The following is a 13,642-nucleotide window of genomic DNA, read 5'->3' on the forward strand; positions in this document are numbered from 1 at the left end:
TTAGGCTTGAGAAAGTTCTTCCGTATTTGGTGCATAGGGATCAGGTCGGTTTTGTGAAAAACAGAAGTTCTGCAGATAATCTACGTAGGTTATTGCACATATTCTGGAAGAGCAGGACTAATTTAGACCCTGTCGTCGCGTTCTCCTTAGATGCAGAGAAGGCCTTCGATAAAGTTGAGTATCCCTTTCTGTTTTATACGTTGAAGAGATTTGGTTTTGGTCGCTTTTTTAAGCAGTGGATTCAGGTGGTATACACAGATCCAATGGCTACAGTTACTACCAATGGGATAATGTCACCCTCCTTTTTTGTTAAGTCGGGGTACTAGACAAGGTTCACCCTTATCACCTCTCATTTTCGCCCTGTTTTTGGAGCCTTTGGCTATTGCATTACGTGAATGTAAGAAAATTAGAGGGGTGGATATGGGTCAAGAAGAACATAAAACTTTTTTGTATGCAGATGACATTTTACTGATCTCAAGTAACCCAGAACAGGCCGTTCCTGCAATTTCCTCAATTATTGATTCCTTTTCTGTAATCTCTGGCTACACCATAAATTGGTCTAAGTCGGAAGTTATGCCCATTTCTAAATTGTGTCCGCCAGTTATGAGGAGCTCATGGCATTTCAAGTGGATGCCCGAGGGTTTGACTTACTTAGGGATTAAACTGACCCCTGGTTTAGACAACATAATGCAAGTAAACATCTCCCCAGTGATTCAAAACATTCGTCCGCTGTTGCAGAATTGGGTTAAAATAAATCTGTCCCTTTTGGGCAGAATTAATTTGGTGAAGATGATTATTGCGCCTAAACTTCAGTACTTTCTTCACATGTTACCGATAGCAGTCCCACATAATTTGCTAAAGCTTTATAATACAAGTGTGGAGGGTTTTGTGTGGGCAGGCAAAAAGCCATCTTTTAATCGGTCCAAATTATATGCCGCTAAAGAGAGTGGCAGGTTGGCATTGTCCAAGATGGTGTGGTATCATTATGCTTTCTCCCTCTCTCAATTAGTTAAGATACATAATTCCTTTACGGAGAAGCCATCATGGGTTGCGATTAGTGATGGGTCGTTCGCGAACGAAATGGCTCTTAGAGCCGGCTCTTTGACGTGAACGACGCGAGCCGGCTCCTTATCGCGAACCGTCACGTGGGTTGGTTTTTTTTCTCTCACCCTCTCTCTCTCGCACTTTTTTTTCCGCTTCACTCTGCACGTGAGCCTTGTGCTTTACGCTGGGCAGAGGGGGGAGGGGCAGTAGTTATACTCAGTAGCACAGGAACAGAGCCAGAGGGAGAGAGAGAGAAAGAGAGCCAGGGACAACAACATCACATTAGAAAGGTATAGTAATCATCCACAACTATTTTCGGTTGCAGATGATAAAGGATTCAGAAAGTTTATTCATGCGGGCCCATATGACAGAGAATATGCATCTTCTTTTTGTTTTCATATTATAATTTATATTTAATTGTGTTGTGGTTTGCAGTGTTTTGTGTTGTTTTCACTTTAAATTTGTAAAAGGAAAAAGCTGAAAATTTAAATAGTTAAAAGTTGAAATGTGAATAGTTGATTTTTGTATTATATGATTTATTTATTACATTTTATGTGGAGTGAATAAATATAAGTATATTTATGGTGGCCCCTAGAGACGAAGCACATATAAACTTCAAATCACGTACGAACTCTGGAGCATGTACAAACTCCAAAACACGTAAAAACACGTACAAACTCCAAAACACGTAAAAACTCCAAAGCACGTAAAAACTCATAAGCACGTAAAAACTTAGAAGCATATAAAAACTCAAAACACGTACAAAAGACAACAGAAGTGCTCCAGGATGCTAGGGCGCAGTGTTGAGCTTTTGTTATCTTGTGGCTACACAAGCCAGCAAGTACCAACGACTGGATTTGATGTGTGGTAGTAACAGGTAAATGAACTTTTTTTTTAAATTATTTGAATATATATGAGTGCTTGTGTATGAATACACAAACAATACATACATGCTTTCAATTGTGTAATTTAAGTGATCTAGTAACTTTGCTTTGGAAGTTCAGTTCATGCTAGAAATGTGTTTTGGAGTTTGTACGTGTTTTGTCTCTAGGTGCCACCGCATATATTTATATATAAACATATATAAATAAAACCACTTTTTTACGTTAGTAATTCCTTTTGTGCATAATTTTAAATTACTGTTAATAAAAAATTAATTAAAGCAACAAAACAATCTGAAGAGCCAGTTCGGAGCCGAAAGAGCCGGCTCTTTTTAGTGAGCCGAACCGAAAGAGCCGGATCTCTAAAAAGAGCCGAAAATCCCATCACTAGTTGCGATCGAGGAAAGTCTTGTGGCTCCTTCGTCTTTAGAGGCCTTCCTTACTCAGAAGGGAAGACCAGTACCGTTTAAAGATCCAGTATTGGCTTTCATGCAAGAGACCTGGTTTAGAGCTCACCAATATACCAACATTAGCCCTTATCTTACCGCTAGAGTCTCTATCTGTTATAATAAGAAAATATTAATTGGTAAGAAACCGGTCTGGTGGGAGGCTTGGGCTAGGACAGGTATCAATCAGGTGGGGGATTTATTTGGGCAGACTGGTATGAAATTGTTTTCAGAAATCAGACGAGAATTTAATCTGGATCCAAGGGAAATTTGGAGGTTTTTTCAAATAAGACACTGTATTAAAACCATTTTGAATAATAATCCAGACCCTCCATCTAGTATTCAGAAGATGTTTGCAGCCCCTGGCATTAATAGGATCAGGGCATCCAAATTTTATGGGATCTTCAGAGAGGCGCACTCTCCCAATTTGGGGGGACTGAGGCAGTGTTGGGAGAAGGATCTGGGTATCCAGATTTTAGAGGACAGTTGGAAGACGCTGGTTTCATCATGGTATGTTTGCTCACCTGAAACACAGTCTCAACTTATCCAGTACAAGTTGCTTCACAGAAATAACTGGACTCCCAGTAAATTAGTCAGGCTGAAGCTTGTGGATAATGACACCTGTTGGAAATGCCAGGAGGAAGCCGGGACTCTAGTTCATATGTTGTACACATGTCAGAAAAATGATTATTTGTGGGACGGGATCATTAACTTGGTGAATGATATTTTTAAACTTAATCTTTCTAAATCTCCAGCTGTATGTGTCCTGGGCCTGTTACCTGACAATAATATCCTTTCAAAAAAACAGAGACTGTGGATGCGTCTGCACAGGATGCAGGATAATACTGAGGCACTGGAAGTCATCCAGCCCTTGTTCTCTCAGGGAATGGACTGAACAAATGTCTAAGATGGCATCATATGAACGGGTTATATACAGAATTAAGGGGAGAGAAGATATTTTTGAGCAGGTCTGGGGTCCTTTTTTGTTGTACATCGACAATGTCTCCTAGATATTGTGATAAATGTTCTTTTGGGGGGGGGGGGGGGGGGGGGGGGTTCATGTGTCGTTGGTATTTTTGCTGTTGCCTTTTTTTTTTTTTTTTTTTTTATACTTTGAAAGTCAGTAGAGGGAAGAAATTGTCAGAGAGTGATATTATACCCCTTTCGTCAAAAAAAGTGACAGGTTACTTCCGGAGCTCATTAATTATTCATGAGCTCCGGAAGTCCGGAAGTAATTAAATTATTCATGAGCTCCGGAAGTAGGAAGTAATTAAATAATAAAAATATGATATTCATAAAAATATGATATTCATAAAAATATAATTGATTATTTAGAAAGTTTCTTATATATCAAAATAGCATTCTTTTATTTCTTTAAGCAATTAAATTTTTATTTTTATTTTTTTTATGCTCAAAAAACGCCATCTGGTGGCGGGTCAGTGTGTGTGCGCGCCCGCGCGCGCCCGAGGCTGTGTGTCTGGGCGCGCGGGGGCGCGCCCGTGTCTCCGGACCGTGCTCTCTCGGGCTCCGTGCTCATGTGTTTAAAAATGTATTAAACCATATTAAAATTGTTTAGTTAAACTTGTGCTTTTGTAACGTTCAGTATGGCCACAAACACATGCTGCATGCCTTGGGGGAAAACTTTATTTAGATTTATATGCATTTGTAGATTTAGAATAAAACTCATACTCAGAAAAAACTCGCGATCCCCTAACCCTCCTTAGATACATAAGCAGGGAAAACTCCTTAAAAAACCCTCCGCGATTTCTCCAAAACCCTACAATAACTTGTTAGGGTACCCCCTCTATTCCCAAAACCTTATATTCGATAACAGGGAAAATCCTGAAAAAATCCTTAGTCTTTTTTCTCAAATTCAGCGCCCCGCGGCTCCCTTCATGCTCAGCCAAACAAAGCCAAAAAACTCCTTTTAAAAATTTCTCCGCGATTTCTCCAAAACCCCTAGAATAACTTGTTAGCTACCCCTCTATTCCCAAAAACCTTATATTCGATAACAGGGAAAATCCTTATTCTTTTTTCTTCAAAAACTTCCCTCTTACTAGCAAGCTCTAAAATTCAACCCACACTCTAAGTTCTACCTCGCTCTTAATCTCCGATCCACAACTTCTTGCAGAGCACAATTTTTTCCTGCTTGTTCGCTCCCCGCTCTGCTCCCTAATGCGCTGCTTACCTCGTTTGAAAATTCCCCCCTTAGACCAACTCCGCCTCACTGCGCCCCGCTGCCAATCACATAACCCTTGCACCGCTCCCTTCGCACCCCGGTTAGCCAATCCACTCCAGGTCTGATTTTACGATCTCCCGCTGAGGTTAAGACTATCTTCGAACCCCCAGAAGACATCTGACTTCAGACGTATCAACAACTGGCGCCGCTCAGACTGCTTGCGAGTTCGCATAGGGAGCGGCCGATTTCAACAGCAACTACCTTCGCGTGCCCTATGTGCATATCATTCGGTAAGTGTTAATCTTCCTCTCTAACTACATTTTTGCATTTTCCTTTTTACCATTCTGTCAATCCTTTCATTTAAAAAAATAAATAAATATCACAATGGTTTGTAACAGGTACAATACACCATCCATCCATCCATTCGCCTCCACTTATCCTTTTCTCAGGCTCGCGCGGTGCGCTGGAGCCTATCCCACGTACAATACACTTTAAAATATATATAAGCTCCACTTTTAACTCCCGTAAAGGTTTATACATTACATGTCTACATCACCTATCATGGCCTCATCGGGTATCTCATATCATCTTGTTATTGTTATGTTATGCTCCTTTGATATTTTGCTAGTTTGCGTGTTTTAAAACTCTTTTTGTTTTTCTTTATATTTTTAGACCCAGATGTGTTAACCTGATCCCTGCGAAACACCAGCTCTGCGTGGATTTTGACCGCGAGTGACCGGATGTTGTTTCCGGCCTGAGGTTGCCTGAAATGCCGTGAGGCTCGTTTGAAAGATTGCGCCCGAGACCAACTCCGCCTCCAAGGCATGCCTACCTTTAGCTGCCACCAGTGAGATATCAGAGCCGGGCTCCACATATCCAATCAGGAGCACGAGCAAGACAGCTTTTGCAGACTCTCCAGAAATATACAAGTCCTTACCAACTGCTCTGCAACCCAGTGTTTCTGGTCCCCTCACTAACATCGCTTTTTGAGATATTTTTTATGAACCACCAAAAAAGCAATTTTACCCCACAGTACAGAAGACTGGGTCTGAGGGCAGCAGCGGGGACAAATGATTGTAATGAAGCGACGGACATTTCATGGCTGGTCTTGCATAATCGTGAGTTATTATGTCATATGGTGATAAGTACATAGTTTTGCAAGAGGCATACAAGCACTGTGGAAAAAGTAATCATAAAACTGTTTTTGTGAACACCCTACGTTATGCTTTAAAAAATGTGATACATGTAATGTGATCATCAAAGAACATGATTTTTAAAAAAAAAAACTTTTATTCTTATGCTTTTAAAGTATGTCAGATTATCTTAAAACACTTATTTGTATGTTATAATGTTTTTCTTACACCATGTGTAATTTTTATAGACACCTTATTCATTGTATCAATGTGTAATTATGTATCTTTGATAAATAAATAAAATATTTAATCTTGTATTTGTGTACTTTCTGGTGATTCAATAAAAAATTAGTCACATATCGCTCTGATAAACACAGATGGCTGAAAGAAATGTTTGATGGAACAAAGAAAACAAGTGTCTTGCTGCTAAACTTTTAAGTCACCATGGTTTAAATGAGAAAGTCTGTATGTAAAACATGAAAAACTCCATATCAGTGATATCTACAAAGGTGTACTCATTTCTTTGTAATGGTACTTTACTGTTCCAATGAAACAAAAAGAAAATCTCATTTTTAAAGTACATTTTTCGGCCATCCTGACCTATTTTCAGGGGCAAGAATGTTGATGTTAGACTGTGTTTTAAATCAGGTTGTGATCTTAAACTAACTATCACAGCACTGATTTCAGTTGTAATCTCAATTAGAATCCCAATTTGGCTTTTCTCCAGTCAGTGTTATGGTGAAATTTAACTTGTTCTTTTGTGTAATTGCACATGGCCCAGCAAAGGACCCCTTAGTAAGCTGTACAGCATAAGTTTTCAATTCACTTGTGTCAGAAAACTTCACAGTATGAGAAGTTACAGCACAGTTTCTCCAAACGTGTGGTTCTTTTTCAGCCAGCGTGCTTTTAGAGCATCTACATTAGCTCATGTAGTAAAAGTACAATCAGTAAGTGTACTTTAACATTTGAGATTCCGAGTCACTCTTGCTTAGATCATGTGAACTATATCATGAACCTTTTTTTGTATATTGCATCAAACGTGTTCAAATCCGTTTATTTTCAATTTATTTTAACTAATCTAGACACAAGCAAGTCCTTTTTAGCTTCTGTTATGCATTTACCTCTCACGCGTTAAACTAAATGTTAGTGTTCTCAGAGTTAACATGTCTCATGTTGCCATGTTGTATTTCTAATACCCAGCCTCAGTGTTCGCCCTGTTGACCCTCAAATCCAAACACCAATGATCTAGATATTCACAAAATTCATAAGGAGATTCTTAAGGTCTTAAGTTTTGTTGTTTTTATGTTTTACAAAAAAAAAACTTCACATTTTTTATATTTTTAAACGAAAGTGACATGCAAGGATATTTTTCTTTAGTGATGTTGCTTCAGCAATCTCAAATACTAATTATTCTGGGAATTTTTATGGTCAAACTATGTGATTTTCCAAATGTGTGTGTGTGTGGAGTAAAATTACCTTCTTCTTATGATGTTGTCACCGTGAATCATTTAGGATTAACAACACAAATTGTATCGATAGCAGAAACAGTCTTATAACTTATAATTCTCACATGTTACCGCTAGTTTTACAAACGCAGTCTTCCTCAGCTCTGTTTATGTAGCTTTTATGAAACTGATTTTCCATAGTACAAGTAGAATTTAATTTTTCTTTGCTCTCCAGTATAAATGCAATAATTTGCAGGCTTTTTACTGAAACTCTCACAATGCAACACTCAATGCTCAGAGCTTCATATATCAACAGCTCTGAAAATATCTTCTTTTTTAAAGTAATGTAGGACAGGATCTCTCACTCTCTGTGTCTCAAAAAAACCCAACTAAACTGGCAATCACCACTAAACAAATGAAAGTAGTTTATGGCTTTTTTTATCAGCTGCATTTCTTTCATTTATGTATTGATCCCATTGTTTATTGGTAATGCTTTTAGGTCACTGTTTTAGCATGTCTGCCTCACACTCCATTTAAACAGTTTAACAGATAGTGGGGTCTGGTAAGGAAGTTGGGGGGAAGCAGACAACTCCACAGGAAGAGTCTTTTTGTCTTTTCTCCACTGTAAAAGATAGCAAGGCAGTGTGAAACTTTCTTTGCGGGAAAGACAAAACTGAGAGCCATGCTAGGCTCAGTGAGAGACTCTGCTCACCCTCTGCCCCAGCGATGGCAGTCCCTCACCAAGCTTGATTTCTGTTCTTTGTCTTGATTAAAGAATGTTAGCTACCGCTCATCGCTTGTCTGCAGGCTTTATTAAATGGAAAACTTCCACAACAACCTCTAAACAGTGGTTTATGGCTTTTTGTCACCTGCAACACCATGTAACACTTGGATGTTAGATTCTTTTACCAGTCAGTGTTGTTAGCCCCAACCCCCAGGCTCCAGCTGTCTGAGCTCTAACCCTGGCTGCCAAATGTCCCCCTGAGGCCTTTGTGCCTTTTACCACCAGACTAAGTTTGTAGTCCTATCTACTAATATTATTTTATTTTTTTATTATAGCACAAGGTTCAGTTAGGTTACTACTTTGACTTCCTCAATTTGAGCACATTTCTGACCCGATACTTTATCAAGCTTTTACTCGAGTGTTTTTGACACTAGCAGCTGTACTTCTACTTAAGTGAAAATTGCCTGCAATTTTGCCACCGCAGTTGCCACTTTTCTGGAGTTTGTACACTTTTTATATTGAAACGTTCAATGTTTTACGTGTTCTCCTTGATCACAGTTCTAAACAAGTTAACTTTCTTCACTTCAAAGTAACCCAAAAAAAGAAACTATATGTCCAGTTCTCTTTACTCCAAACCTGGTTTAAGGCTATGCTGTTGTTGTGATATGGCCATACAAATAATATTAAGTTTAATTAATCTTTTAAAAAAATGGCTGCTTCATGGCTACCTGTTCAGAGAATTTGCAGACTTTTATGGAAACTGTCACAATGTAACACTCTCACTGTCAAAACAGGGTTGATCCATGTTTCTATGAACACTGATTAATATATCAACAGCTCTGAAAATCCTTTTTTTTTTTAAGTAAAGCAGAACAGGATCTCTGTATCTCTAAAAATCCCAACAAAACTGGCAATCACCTCTAAACAAATGGAAGTAGTTTATGGATCTTTATCACCTGCAACACCATGTAACACCTAGATGTTAGACTCTTTTACCATCACATTTGCAAGGGTTTATGTGTTATCCTTGATCACAGTTCTAAATAAGTTAACTTTCTTGACATAAAAGTAGCCCAAAGAAGACAAATATATGTCCAGTTCTTTTTTACTCCAAACCTACTGATCGGAAAACATTATGTGATGCTGGAAGTTTTCATCCTATCCATCTGCAAAACAAGTTTACCTGTAAGCCAACACATTAGACGTAAGCAAATTTGTGAAATTCCTGAACAATGTGCTTTGTGGAGTAGCAGTAGTACTAGAACTAGTACTAGTAGTCCTAGTATTCTGCAGCAACCAGGCTTCAAGAGTGATCACTCTTCTGGCTTTCAAATGGTGAAAACATGTCACAGTCTTAACCGCAAATCAGAAATGTTGGTAAATTTAAAAAGGAATTTAAACGTCAGCTTTGACATAGACACAGACTTTATTAATGCCACACTCAGGAAATTCACATGTTACACATGATTTAGCTCACGTGCTAAAACCCCAGAGCAATAACCCCATCAGCACCATTAGCCTGAGTGTTGATCCTCCAGGTGAGTGAGTGGAGTTGAGTGTGTGTGTGTGTGTGTGTGATCAGAGGTGAAGCTGCTTTCTGCAAAGTCTCATCAACAACCAGGAAGAGTCTAAAAGCACTAAATATGAAACAGACCATTTACCATACCCAACACTGAGCTCCTGCACAGTCAGATGGAGTGAAACATAATGTCCCAGTGGTGTTCTGTTGGATTTAGCAGGTGAGCGTTGTTGCCAGTCAAAACCTTTTTGGAAACTCTTTACAAGAATCAATGTAATTATTTGTTTTACTTGAATCAAATGTATTGGTTTATATACCTGAAATAAAACTTTTTTTTGGAAACCCGTTACATCAAATAAAACTTTCTTGGAAAAGCATTGCAAGAATCAATCGAGTTATTTGTTTTACCCCATTCAAATCTATTGGTTTCATTACATCAAATTAAATAATTTTGGAAACCCGTTACATCAAATAAAACTTTCTTGGAAAAACTTTACAAGAATCAATGTAATTATTTGTTTTACTTGAATCAAATGTAATGGTTTATATACCTGAAATAAAACTTTTTTGGAAACCCTGTACATGAAGTAAAAGGTTTTTGATCTTGTAAGTTCTGGCTTTAATATTTTCAGCTGATAAAGTGAACTTCATACAAACTCTGTGTTAGAAAAAGGGGATAGTTTACTACATGCTATAAAAACACAATCCTTAATCTTTTATTTTGCAACTTTATCTTTCTGTTCTGGTTTTTAGAGTGATTGTTTTATTGACTCGTACTTTGGGAATCACCCTGGTTGTTGATGAGACTTTGCAGAAAGCAGCTTCACCTCTGATCACACACACACACACACACACACACACTCAACTCCACTCACTCACCTGGAGGATCAACACTCAGGCTAATGGTGCTGATGGGGTTATTGCTCTGGGGTTTTAGCACGTGAGCTAAATCATGTGTAACATGTGAATTTCCTGAGTGTGGCATTAATAAAGTCTGTGTCTATGTCAAAGCTGACGTTTAAATTCCTTTTTAAATTTACCAACATTTCTGATTTGCGGTTAAGACTGTGACATGTTTTCACCATTTGAAAGCCAGAAGAGTGATCACTCTTGAAGCCTGGTTGCTGCAGAATACTAGGACTACTAGTACTAGTTCTAGTACTACTGCTACTCCACAAAGCACATTGTTCAGGAATTTCACAAATTTGCTTACGTCTAATGTGTTGGCTTACAGGTAAACTTGTTTTGCAGATGGATAGGATGAAAACTTCCAGCATCACATAATGTTTTCCGATCAGTAGGTTTGGAGTAAAAAAGAACTGGACATATATTTGTCTTCTTTGGGCTACTTTTATGTCAAGAAAGTTAACTTATTTAGAACTGTGATCAAGGATAACACATAAACCCTTGCAAATGTGATGGTAAAAGAGTCTAACATCTAGGTGTTACATGGTGTTGCAGGTGATAAAGATCCATAAACTACTTCCATTTGTTTAGAGGTGATTGCCAGTTTTGTTGGGATTTTTAGAGATACAGAGATCCTGTTCTGCTTTACTTAAAAAAAAAAAGGATTTTCAGAGCTGTTGATATATTAATCAGTGTTCATAGAAACATGGATCAACCCTGTTTTGACAGTGAGAGTGTTACATTGTGACAGTTTCCATAAAAGTCTGCAAATTCTCTGAACAGGTAGCCATGAAGCAGCCATTTTTTTAAAAGATTAATTAAACTTAATATTATTTGTATGGCCATATCACAACAACAGCATAGCCTTAAACCAGGTTTGGAGTAAAGAGAACTGGACATATAGTTTCTTTTTTTGGGTTACTTTGAAGTGAAGAAAGTTAACTTGTTTAGAACTGTGATCAAGGAGAACACGTAAAACATTGAACGTTTCAATATAAAAAGTGTACAAACTCCAGAAAAGTGGCAACTGCGGTGGCAAAATTGCAGGCAATTTTCACTTAAGTAGAAGTACAGCTGCTAGTGTCAAAAACACTCGAGTAAAAGCTTGATAAAGTATCGGGTCAGAAATGTGCTCAAATTGAGGAAGTCAAAGTAGTAACCTAACTGAACCTTGTGCTATAATAAAAAAATAAAATAATATTAGTAGATAGGACTACAAACTTAGTCTGGTGGTAAAAGGCACAAAGGCCTCAGGGGGACATTTGGCAGCCAGGGTTAGAGCTCAGACAGCTGGAGCCTGGGGGTTGGGGCTAACAACACTGACTGGTAAAAGAATCTAACATCCAAGTGTTACATGGTGTTGCAGGTGACAAAAAGCCATAAACCACTGTTTAGAGGTTGTTGTGGAAGTTTTCCATTTAATAAAGCCTGCAGACAAGCGATGAGCGGTAGCTAACATTCTTTAATCAAGACAAAGAACAGAAATCAAGCTTGGTGAGGGACTGCCATCGCTGGGGCAGAGGGTGAGCAGAGTCTCTCACTGAGCCTAGCATGGCTCTCAGTTTTGTCTTTCCCGCAAAGAAAGTTTCACACTGCCTTGCTATCTTTTACAGTGGAGAAAAGACAAAAAGACTCTTCCTGTGGAGTTGTCTGCTTCCCCCCAACTTCCTTACCAGACCCCACTATCTGTTAAACTGTTTAAATGGAGTGTGAGGCAGACATGCTAAAACAGTGACCTAAAAGCATTACCAATAAACAATGGGATCAATACATAAATGAAAGAAATGCAGCTGATAAAAAAAGCCATAAACTACTTTCATTTGTTTAGTGGTGATTGCCAGTTTAGTTGGGTTTTTTTGAGACACAGAGAGTGAGAGATCCTGTCCTACATTACTTTAAAAAAGAAGATATTTTCAGAGCTGTTGATATATGAAGCTCTGAGCATTGAGTGTTGCATTGTGAGAGTTTCAGTAAAAAGCCTGCAAATTATTGCATTTATACTGGAGAGCAAAGAAAAATTAAATTCTACTTGTACTATGGAAAATCAGTTTCATAAAAGCTACATAAACAGAGCTGAGGAAGACTGCGTTTGTAAAACTAGCGGTAACATGTGAGAATTATAAGTTATAAGACTGTTTCTGCTATCGATACAATTTGTGTTGTTAATCCTAAATGATTCACGGTGACAACATCATAAGAAGAAGGTAATTTTACTCCACACACACACACATTTGGAAAATCACATAGTTTGACCATAAAAATTCCCAGAATAATTAGTATTTGAGATTGCTGAAGCAACATCACTAAAGAAAAATATCCTTGCATGTCACTTTCGTTTAAAAATATAAAAAATGTGAAGTTTTTTTTTTGTAAAACATAAAAACAACAAAACTTAAGACCTTAAGAATCTCCTTATGAATTTTGTGAATATCTAGATCATTGGTGTTTGGATTTGAGGGTCAACAGGGCGAACACTGAGGCTGGGTATTAGAAATACAACATGGCAACATGAGACATGTTAACTCTGAGAACACTAACATTTAGTTTAACGCGTGAGAGGTAAATGCATAACAGAAGCTAAAAAGGACTTGCTTGTGTCTAGATTAGTTAAAATAAATTGAAAATAAACGGATTTGAACACGTTTGATGCAATATACAAAAAAAGGTTCATGATATAGTTCACATGATCTAAGCAAGAGTGACTCGGAATCTCAAATGTTAAAGTACACTTACTGATTGTACTTTTACTACATGAGCTAATGTAGATGCTCTAAAAGCACGCTGGCTGAAAAAGAACCACACGTTTGGAGAAACTGTGCTGTAACTTCTCATACTGTGAAGTTTTCTGACACAAGTGAATTGAAAACTTATGCTGTACAGCTTACTAAGGGGTCCTTTGCTGGGCCATGTGCAATTACACAAAAGAACAAGTTAAATTTCACCATAACACTGACTGGAGAAAAGCCAAATTGGGATTCTAATTGAGATTACAACTGAAATCAGTGCTGTGATAGTTAGTTTAAGATCACAACCTGATTTAAAACACAGTCTAACATCAACATTCTTGCCCCTGAAAATAGGTCAGGATGGCCGAAAAATGTACTTTAAAAATGAGATTTTCTTTTTGTTTCATTGGAACAGTAAAGTACCATTACAAAGAAATGAGTACACCTTTGTAGATATCACTGATATGGAGTTTTTCATGTTTTACATACAGACTTTCTCATTTAAACCATGGTGACTTAAAAGTTTAGCAGCAAGACACTTGTTTTCTTTGTTCCATCAAACATTTCTTTCAGCCATCTGTGTTTATCAGAGCGATATGTGACTAATTTTTTATTGAATCACCAGAAAGTACACAAATA

The 13,642-nt window shown here is 37.9% G+C and overlaps 1 long non-coding RNA gene across 1 annotated transcript; it reads left to right on the forward strand.

The window, feature by feature from the left end:
• The first annotated feature begins 2,783 nt into the window (after positions 1–2,783).
• LOC145429934 (uncharacterized) lies at positions 2,784–5,998 on the forward strand. Its single transcript, XR_013910282.1, has 2 exons — positions 2,784–4,840; positions 5,223–5,998. It is a non-coding gene; the product is annotated as an uncharacterized LOC145429934 (long non-coding RNA).
• The last annotated feature ends 7,644 nt before the right edge of the window (positions 5,999–13,642 follow it).

The sequence above is a fragment of the Astatotilapia calliptera genome, chromosome 7 (assembly GCF_964374335.1).
Source record: "Astatotilapia calliptera chromosome 7, fAstCal68.1, whole genome shotgun sequence".
NCBI classification, from domain to species: Eukaryota; Metazoa; Chordata; class Actinopteri; order Cichliformes; family Cichlidae; genus Astatotilapia; species Astatotilapia calliptera.